At 49.4% G+C, this 10,684-nt stretch overlaps 1 non-coding gene across 1 annotated transcript; it reads right to left on the bottom strand.

Annotated features, from left to right (window-relative positions):
- Positions 1 to 2,712: 2,712 nt before the first annotated feature.
- On the bottom strand, positions 2,713 to 2,850 carry LOC119923713. The gene has a single exon (XR_005448942.1). It is a non-coding gene; the product is annotated as a small nucleolar RNA SNORA7 (small nucleolar RNA).
- Positions 2,851 to 10,684: the final 7,834 nt, after the last annotated feature.

Below are 10,684 nucleotides of genomic sequence, written 5' to 3'. Positions count from 1 at the left end.
TAGCAGAGATCAATGAAGGACAAGTTCTTAAGAAAGAAGTACATGGGGGTGTGGAGACGCTGGTCGAGGGTGGTGACAGCAATAATGACGAGATTCCCCAGAAGGGCCACTAGGTAGATAAGGACGAACAGCGTGGCATGGAGCAGCTGCAGCTCCCGGATGTCAGAGAACCCCTGGAGGAGGAATTCAGCCACCGTGGAGATGTTGGTCATTTCTGGGGAGATAATGCTGACTCCCCTGGAAAGGAAGAGGGGAACTTCAATTTAGAATCATTGGCATTCCCTCCGGACTGTAAGTTCCTTTTGGGCAGGTAACACTTCTACAAATGATGTCATATTGTACTCTCTCAAGAACTTACTACAGTGCTCTACACACTGTAAGCGATCAAGAAATACGACTGATTCCCATTTTAATAAATGAAGCAGTTGTATTCATTGATCACCTATAGAATTCAATAGTATTGATACATGTAGGGGTATGATCACATCAGCAATAGCTCAATGGGTATTTACTGAATACTCACTGTGTGCAGAGCACTGTACTAAGTGATCCTACTCTATCCTAATCCTCCTCGACCTCTCACCTGCCTTTGACACCTTGGACCACACCCTTCTCCTCCACACCCTACCCAACCTTGGCTTCACAGACTCTGTCCTCTCCTGGTTCTCCTCTTATCTCTCCGGCTGTTCATTCTCAGTCTACTTTGTGGGTTCCTCCTCCCCCTCCCATCCCTTTACTGTAGGGGTTCCTCAAGGGTCAGTTCTTGGTCCCCTTCTGTTCTCTATCTACACTCACTCCCTTGGTGAACTCATATGCTCCCATGGCTTCAACCATCATCTCTACGCTGATGACGCCCAAATCTACATCTCTGCCCCCGCTCTCTCTCCTTCCTTTCAGGCTCGTGCCTCCTCCTGCCTTCAGGCCATCTCCATCTGGATGTCGGCCCGCCATATAAAACACAATATGTCCAAGACTGAACTCCTTATCTTCCCTCCCAAACCCTGCCCTCTCTCTGAATTTCCCATCACTGTAGACAGCACTACCACCCTTCCATTCTCACAAGTCCGCAACCTTGGTGTTATTCTCGACACGGCTCTCTCGTTCACCCCACACAACCCAATCTGTCCCCAAAACTTGCCAGTCTCACCTCCGCAACATCGCCAAGATCCGCCCTTTCCTCTCCATCCAACCCGCTACCTTACTGGTTCGATCTCTCATCCTATCCTGACTGGATTACCGCATCAGCCTCTTCTCTGATCTCCCGTCCTCCTGTCTCTCCCCACTTCAGCCTATACTTCACTCTGCTAGCCTGATTATCTTTGTACAGAAACTCCCTGGGTGTGTTACTCCCCTCCTCAAAAATCTCTAGCGTGGCTGCCTGTCAACCTATGCATCAAGCAAAAACTCCTCACTCTCGGCTTCAAGGCTCTCCATCACCTCGCCCCCTCTTACCTCATGTCCCTTCTCTCCTGCAGCCCAGCCTGAACCCTCTGCTCCTCTGCCACTAACCTTCTCACTGTACCTCATTCTTGCCTATCCCACTGGTGACCCCAGGCCAACGTCCTCCCCCCTGGCCTGGAATGCCCTCTCTCTAAACATCCGCCAAGCAAGTTCTCTTCCTCCCTTCAAAGCCCTACTGAGAGCTCACCTCCTCCAGGAGGCCTTCCCAGACTGAGCCCCCTTTTTCCTCTCCTTCTCCCCATCCCCCCGCCCTACCTCCTTCCCCTCCCCACTACACCTGTATATATATATATATATATATATATATATATATATATATATATATATATATATATTTGTACAGATTTATTACTCTATTTATTTACCTTGTATGCATTTACTATTCTATTTATTTTGTTAATGATGTGCCTATAGCTTTAATTCCATTTATTCTGACAATTTTGACACCTGTCTACATGTTTTGTTTTGTTGTCTGTCACCCCCTTCTAGACTGTGAGCCCGTTGTTGGAGATGGACCATCTCTATATGTTGCCGACTTGTACTTCCCAAGCGCTTAGTACAGTGCTCTGCACACAGTCAGCGCTCAATAAACATGATTGAATGAATGAATAATAATAATAACAATGATGGCATCTTTTAAGCGCTTACTATGTGCAAAGCACTGTTCTAAGCGCTGGGGGGATACAAGGTGATCAGACTGTCCCATGTGGGGCTCACAGTCTTAATCCCCATTTTACAGATGAGGGAACTGAAGCCCAGAGAAGTGAAGTGACTTGCCCAAAGTCACATAGCTGACAATTGATGGAGCCAGAACTTGAACCCATGACCTCTGACTCCAAAGCCCGGGCTCTTTCCACTGAGCCACGGAACACACTGCCCAGGGGCCGTGGAGCCTGGGGCTTATTAAAACAATTGCATACCCCATTGGAGAAGGACAATGGATGAGGGGGTCAAGAGCCCTGTGTCCAAGGGAGGTGGCCACTTAATTGTCTCCAAGCCAGGGAGGGTCAAACGGTAACTGGGTGTCCACCATGTCTGCCAGGCCCTCTTAGCAATGAACTGGTGAGACTGTCAAGAGGTATGATGTCATCACCAAACTCGGAATGCTTGGGAGAGTTCAATCCAACGGAGTTGGCAGATATTTTTCTGCCCACTAGGAGGTAACAGTCCAGTGGGTAGACTCTGCTTACCATCACTGCTTAATAAATACGATGGACTGATAGCATCGATGCCCAGAACAGGTGCGTTTTGATTTGTAGCAGATCGCCTTCCACTCGCTAGCCACTGCCCAAGCTAGGAATGGAATGGGTATCCCTCTGCTTGACTCTCCCTCCCTTAGCTGAGAACGGTAGAGTCCTGGAAACTCTCCAAGTGTGATCCTGAGAGGGGGCAGGGATATGTACCCATCAATTAATCAAACAGTGGTATTTACTGAGCACTTAGGGCTCAGGCTTAATTCCCATTTTACAGATGCGGTATTTCATTCATTCATTCATTCAATCATATTTATTGAGCACTTACTGTGTGCAGAGCACTGTACTAAGCACTGGGGAAGTACAAGTTGGCAACATATAGAGACGGTCCCTACCCAACAGCGGACTCACAGTCTAGAAGGGGGAGACAGACAACAAACCGAAACATATAAACCAAATAAAATAAATAGAATAAATATGTACAAGTAAAATAAATAGAGTAATAAATATGTTCAAACATATATACATATATACAGGTGCTGTGGGGAGGGGAAGGAGGTAAGGTAGGGGGGTTGGGGAGGGGGAGTAGGGGGAGAGGAAGGAGGGGGCTCAGTTTGGGAAAGCCTCCTGGAGGAGGTGAGCTCTCAGTAGGGCTTTGAAGGGAGGAAGAGAGCTAGCTTGGCGGATGTGCGGAGGGAGGGCATTCCAGGTCAGGGGGAGGATGTGGGCCAGGGGTCGTTGGCGGGACGGGCGAGAACGAGGCACAGGGAGGAGGTTTGCGGCAGAGGAGCGGATGGTGCGGGCTGGGCTGTAGAAGGAGAGAAGGGAGGTGAGATAGGAGGGGGCGAGGTGATGGACAGCCTTGAAGCCGAGGGTGAGGAGTTTTTACCTGATGCGTAGGTTGAGTGGCAGCCACTGGAGATTTTTGAGGAGGAGAGTAACATGCCCAGAGCGTTTCTGCACAAAGCCGATCCGGGCAGTGGCGTGAAGTATGGATTGAAGTGGGGAGAGACAAGAGGATGGGAGATCAGAGAGGAGGCTGATGCAGTAATCCAGTCGAGATAGGATGAGAGACTGAACGAGCAAGGTAGCGGTTTGGATGGAGAGGAAAGGGCGGATCTTGGCGATGTTGCGGAGGTGAGACCGGCGGGATTTGGTGACGGATTGGATGTGACGGGTGAACTAGAGAGCAGAGTCGAGGATGACACCAAGGTTGTGGGCTTGTGAGACGGGAAGGATAGTAGTGCCATCAACAGTGATGGAAAAGTCAGGGAGAGGGCAGGGTTTGGAAGGGAAGATAAGGAGTTCAGTCTTGGACATGTTGAGTTTTAGATGGTGTGCAGACATCCAGGCACAGAGAAGCAAAGTGCCTTGCCCGACATCACCCAGCAGTCAAGGGGCAGAGCCAGGATTAGAACCCAGGTCCCCGAGCTTCTGGTTGGGTAGGGATTGTGTCTGTCTGTTGCCGAATTGTACTTTCCAAGCATTTAGTACAGTGCACATAGTAATCAATCAATCAATCAATCAATCAATCACTCGTATTTATTGAGCACTTACTGTGTGCAGAGCACTGTACTAAGCACTTGGGAAGCACAAGTTGGCAACATATACAGACGGTCCCTACTCAACAGTGGGCTCACAGTCTAGAAGGGGGAGACAGAGAACAAAACCAAACATATTAACAAAATAAAATAAATAGAATAGATATGTACAAGTAAAATAAATAAATGGAGCAATAAATATGTACAAACATATATACATATATACAAGTGCTGTGGGGAAGGGAAGGAGGTAAGATGGGGGGATGGAGAGGGGCATGAGGGGGAGAGGAAGGAGGGGGCTCAGTCTGGGAAGGCCTCCTGGAGGAGGTGAGCTCTCAGTAGGGCCTTGAAGGGAGGGAGAGAGCTAGCTTGGCAGACGTGTGGAGGGAGGGCATTCCAGGCCAGGGGGATGACGTGGGCCGGGGGTCGACGGCGCGACAGGCAAGAACGAGGCCCAGTGAGGAGATTAGCGGCAGAGGAACGGAGGGTGCGGGCTGGGCTGTAGAAGGAGAGAAGGGAGATGAGGTAGGAGGGGGCGAGGTAATGGAGAGCCTTGAAGGCGAGGGTGGGGAGTTTCTGCCTGATGCGCAGATTGATTGGTAGCCACTAGAGATTTTTGAGGAGGGGAGTAACATGCCCAGAGCATTTCTGGACAAAGACAATCCGGGCAGCGGCGTGAAGTATGGATTGAAGTGGGGAGAGACACGAGGATGGGAGATCAGAGAGGAGGCTGTTACAGTAGTCCAGACGGGATAGGATGAGAGCTTGAACGAGCAGGGTAGCAGTTTGGATGGAGAGGAAAGGGCGGATCTTGGCAATGTTACGGAGCTGAGACTGGCAGGTTTTAGTGACGGCTTGGATGTGAGGGGTGAACGTGAGAGCGGAGTTGAGGATGACACCAAGGTTGCGGGCTTGTGAGATGGGAAGGATGGTAGTGCCGTCAACATTGATGGGAAAGTCAGGGAGAGGGCAGGGTTTGGGAGGGATAAATACGATCTAATGAATGCATGAATGAATAGCAGAGTCAGGATTAGAACCCAGGTCCCCTTACTACTACCACTACTCTTTGCCTCTCCCTGGGCCCAGGCATACTTTTTACCTGGAAGATGATGAGAGAAGATTCCCTTCTCCTCCTCCCCTCCAGACTTCTGCCTGCCAAGATTTGCTCACTGCTTCCCCTGCACCAGCCTGGGCACACACATAGCCACCGACACAACCAATCTGACTGGTTCTCAGAGAAAAATTAAACAGACTGAAGTCTGGTTGATTCCAATCCACTCCTTGCCATTAGCTTCAAGGCTTTTGACCGGTGTTCTCCTCCGTGTTTCCCTTCCCTCTTCACCAACTCCCCTCCAGCCCTTGGAAACAGATCTGCTCCCTGTGCCCCTCCGAAGACATTCCCTTCTCCAACATGCGGCTCAGATGCTTCCTTCTGCCCGAATCTCCCTCTCCCTCCAAATTTGCCCAGATTGATGTTTCTTCTCCCCATGCCGAATCATCCCGGATGCCACCTCTGCATTTACACATTCACAACTGCTCATAACTCTTCCCTACATATAGATTCACATTACTATGGAAGAAGGTATAAGGCTGTGCATTCACATCTTCATGCTTATTTCCCCCTAGCTGCAAATTATTTTGGATCAGTCACACCCAGCAGACTGGCGAGTCCAGGAGGGAAGGGACTGAATCTCTTACCTCTACTGTGTTCACCTGACATTTCTGTATGGAGGATTTGATGATAGTGCTGGTGGTCTAGAACCAATCACACTCTTTCATTCCCTTCCTGTCATTTCCCAGCAGAAACCTTTTCTGACGTCCAAGACAGATGTAACAACAGCATAATGCTGATGTTGTGCTGCAGGGCCCCAGCCAGCCATTCAGACACACACACACACACACACACACACACACACACACACACACACACACACACACGCTTCAACTGACTGTGGTTACTTACACATAACTACACACAGTCACACAAACCCACACCTATTTAGCCACTCATTTATTCATTTAACTATTTGCTAAAGCATCACTCCCCGAAATCAATATCATACCTGGAGAGTTTCCAGTACTCTACCAGTCTCGGCTACCAGACAGCCAGTTAAGCAGAAGTATACCTGTTCCATTCTCAGATTGGGCAGTGGCTAGTGGGTGGAAGGCAATCTGCTGCCATTCAAACCTCACCTGCGTCGGGCCGCAGTGTCATGGGAGAGAGTCGAGGAGGAGACTCAAGCTTACTGCAGGGAAGAAGACAATGGTAAACCACTTCCATATTCTTACCGAGAAAACTCTGTGGATGAACTACCAGAACATTTGCAGTTGGAGAATGGGACGTTCCTGGAGAGATGTGTCCATTCATTCGCTACGGGTCAGAGACAACACGATAGCATAAGAAAAGACAAAGAAGCATTCAAACACCTCTCCTCCAAACCCTTCACTGGCACCATGTATCTTTTCACATGAAACAGAAGTGCCTCACAATTATCTTCAAGGCTTTCTAGCATGTGAGACTCACTCAATTCCTATTTTACAGATGCGGTATCTGAGGCACAGAGAAGCCAAATGACTTGTCCGACGTCACACAGCAGACAACGGGCAGAGACAGGATTAGAACCTACGTCCCCAAACCAGTCGTTAGGTAGGGATTGTCCCTGTTGCCAAATTGTACTTTCCAAGCGCTTAGTACAGTGCTCTGCACACAGTAAGCACTCAATAAATACGACTGAAAGAATGAATGAATGTCATCCTCGACTCCGCTCTCTCATTCACCCCTCACATCCAAGCCGTGACCAAAACCTGCCGGTCTCAGCTCCACAACATTGCCAAGATCCGCCCTTTCCTCTCCATCCCAACCGCTACCCTGCTCATTCAAGCTCTCATCCTATCCCGTCTGGACTACTGCATCAGCCTTCTCTCTGATCTCCCATTCTCGTGTCTCTCTCCACTTCAATCCATACTTCATGCTGCTGCCCGGATTATCTTTGTCCAGAAACGCTCTGGGCATATCACTCCCCTCCTCAAAAATCTCCAGTGGCTACCAATCAATCTGCACATCAGGCAGCAACTCCTCACCCTGGGCTTCAAGGCTCTCCATCACCTCGCCCCCTCCTACCTCACCTCCCTTCTCTCCTTCTACAGCCCAGTCCGCACCCTCCGCTCCTCCACTGCTGATCTCCTCACCGTACCTCGCTCTCGCCTGTCCCGCCATCGACCCCCGGCCCACGTCATCCCCTGGGCCTGGAATGCCCTCCCTCTGCCCATCCGCCAAGCTAGCTCTCTTCCTCCCTTCAAGGCCCTGCTGAGAGCTCACCTCCTCCAGGAGGCCTCCCCAGACTGAGCCCTTTCCTTCCTCTCCCCCTCTTCCGCCTCTCCATCCCCCCATCTTACCTCCTTCCCTTCCCCACAGCACCTGTATATATGTATATATGTTTGTACATATTTATTACTCTATTTATTTATTTATTTTATTTGTGCATACCTATTCTATTTATTTTATTTTGTTAGTATGTTTGGTTTTGTTCTCTTTCTCCCCCTTTTAGACTGTGAGCCCACTGTTGGGTAGGGACTGTCTCTATATGTTGCCAATTTGTACTTCCCAAGCGCTTAGTACAGTGCTCTGCACATAGTAAGCGCTCAATAAATACGATTGATGATGATGATGAATGAATGAATGAATGGTAGAGTCAGGATAAGAACCCAGGTCCCCTAACTACTACCACTACTATTTGCCTCTCCCTGGGCCCAGGCACACTTTTTCCCTGGACTTTGATGGTAAAAGATTCCCTTCTCCTCCTCCCATCCAGACCTCTGCCAGCCAAGGTTTGTTCACTGCCTCCCCTGCACCACCTTGGATACACACACAGCCAGTAACACAACAAATCTGATACAGTGCTCTGCATACAGTAAGCGCTCAATAAATATGGTTGAATGAATGAGTGAATGATTGAAAAAGGACATTCCCTTCTCCAACACATGGCCCAGATCCTTTTTTCTTCCTGAATCTCCTTCTCCCTTCAAATTTGCCCAAATTGATGTTTCTTCTCCCCATGCCGAATCAGGCCAGGTACCGCCTCTGCATTTACACATTCACAATTGCACATTGCACTTCCCGACCTATAGATTCACATTACTATGCACTTATTAAGCTGTGCATCCACCTTTCCATTCTTATTTCCCCCTAGCTGTAAATTCTTTTGGATCAGTCTAGCCCAGCAGACCGCTAGGTCCAGGAGGGAAGGGATTGAATCTCTTACCTCCACTGTGTTCACCCAACATTCCTGCATGGAGGAGTTGATGATAGTGCTGGTGGTCTAGAACCAATCACACTCTCTCATTCTCTCCCTGTCATTTCTCACCGGAAACATTTTCTGACATTGAGGACCCAGTCCTGTCTGAAGTGAACACAGCATAATGCTGAAGCTGTGCTGCAGGGCCCCAGCCTGGCATGCTGGCTGGATGGAGGTGGATGAGGAAAGGGAGATGAGTGATGGTTCAGGCCACTGCACTGTCAAATACGTACCCTCCTGAAAGCCCACCTGCTCCACTGGGGATGTAGCCCGGCCCCAAAGTCTGACACTTGCCCCATGTATGAGCATTTCCCCTGAATGGCTCCATCTCTTGTATCCCCATCATGGCCTCTCCCTCCCCCTCCAACACCCCCAGGTCAGACTCACTGGGGCAGCTAGGGCTGGAGGGCTCTGACCTCTGCTGGGTAGAGATGGGCCTCTCTCCACTCCAGTTCCTGGGTGCAGCTGGCTATGAAGGAAGGGACAGCATGGCAATCTCAGCTCCTCTTTTATCTCCTGTGGGCAAGGAGATGTTCTTCGGAGAGTCCCCCCTCCCCAAAGATAAAGCAGCCACTGCTCTGTGGGGAACCCCTGGAGGGTCAACTCAGGTGGGACCTCGTGTCCTGGCCGATGCCACAATCCTCTGCCTGTGAGGTCCCTGAGGTCCTATAGAGATAAAGGCCCAGTCCCTAAAGCTGCAGCAATGGGGCTGCACCCCAGGGCTCCCATGGAAACAGCATCTGCATCCCAACATCCCAACGGTTTCTAATGTTACTGACAAACTACATCAACTGTGGGTGGTTGAAGCTTCATCTCATATACCACCTCAGACAATCAGCTTTTCATTCAGTCAGTCAATTGTTCGATTTCATTTTCTGACACCTTCCGATTTCAAAGCTCGAGAGAGCAAGAGATTCCTCTGGATCCATCCTCTGATCCTCCCCCAGGCTGAGTGGGGTGGGGCAGGGGACTGAGGGTTGGAGAATGGGATGATGGGAAGGAGAAATTGCTGGATTGAGGACGAATAGGATGGAAATGGCTCCTCCTGTTGTGATGATTTACTAACCTGGGTTCTGGAAACTAGAGTTCCAAACCGCTACCCTGCTGGTTCAGTCTCTCATCCTATCCTGACTGGATTACTGTACCAGCCTCCTCTCTGATCTCCCATCCTCCTGTCTCTCCCCACTTCAGTCTATACTTCACTCTGCTACCTGCATTATCTTTGTACAGAAACATTCTGGGCATGTCACTCCCCACCTCAAAAATCTCCAGTGGCTGCCTCTCAACCTAAGAATCATGCAAAAACTACTCCTCTTGGCTTCCAGGCTCTCCATCCCCTCGCCCCCTCCTACCTCACCTCCCTTCTCTCCTACTCCAGCCCAGCCTGCACCCTCTGCTCCTCTCCCGCTAACCTCCTCACTGTGCCTCATTCTCGCCTGTCCCACCGCCGACCCCCGGCCCACGTCCTTCCCCTGGCCTGGAATACCCTCCCTCAACACATCTACCAAACTAGCTCTCCTCCTCTCCTCAAAGCCCTACTGAGAGCTCACCTCCTCCAGGAGGCCTTCCCAGACTGAGCCCCATTTTTCCTTTCCTCCTCCCCATCACTCCCCCTCTGCCCTACCTCCTTCCCCTCCCCACAGCACCTGTGTACATTTGTACAGATGTACTACTCTATTCATTGTACTTGTGCATATTTACTTCTCTATTTATTTTGTTAATGATGTGCATATAGCTATAATTCTATTTATTCTGACACTTTTGACACCTGTCTACTTGTTTTATTTTGTTGTCTGTCTCCCCCTTCTAGACTGTGAGCCTGATGTTGGGTAGGAACCATCTCTTTATGTTGCCGACTTGTACTCCCCAAGCACTTAGTGCAGTGCTCTGCACACAGTAAGCGCTTAATAAATGCGATGGAATGAATAGAATTCCATCAGTGAATGTCTCTATCTCTTTTCAAACACCGTTATCATTATTATTTTTATTATTCAGTGTTAAAAATTTCTGTGTCAAAGTCTGTGCCACGTGATGATAAATAATTCAATCGATCAATGGTATTTGTTGAGTGTTTACTGTGTGCATTACATTGTACTAAGCGCTTTGAAGAGTACAATACAATGGAGTTGGTAGATACAATCCGTGCCCACAATGAGCTTACAGTCCAAAGATGAAATTGCAATCCAAGCGGACA

This window comes from Tachyglossus aculeatus, unplaced genomic scaffold (genome assembly GCF_015852505.1).
Source record: "Tachyglossus aculeatus isolate mTacAcu1 unplaced genomic scaffold, mTacAcu1.pri scaffold_223_arrow_ctg1, whole genome shotgun sequence".
Classification (NCBI taxonomy): domain Eukaryota; kingdom Metazoa; phylum Chordata; class Mammalia; order Monotremata; family Tachyglossidae; genus Tachyglossus; species Tachyglossus aculeatus.
This window is presented reverse-complemented; position numbering and strand designations above follow the sequence as displayed.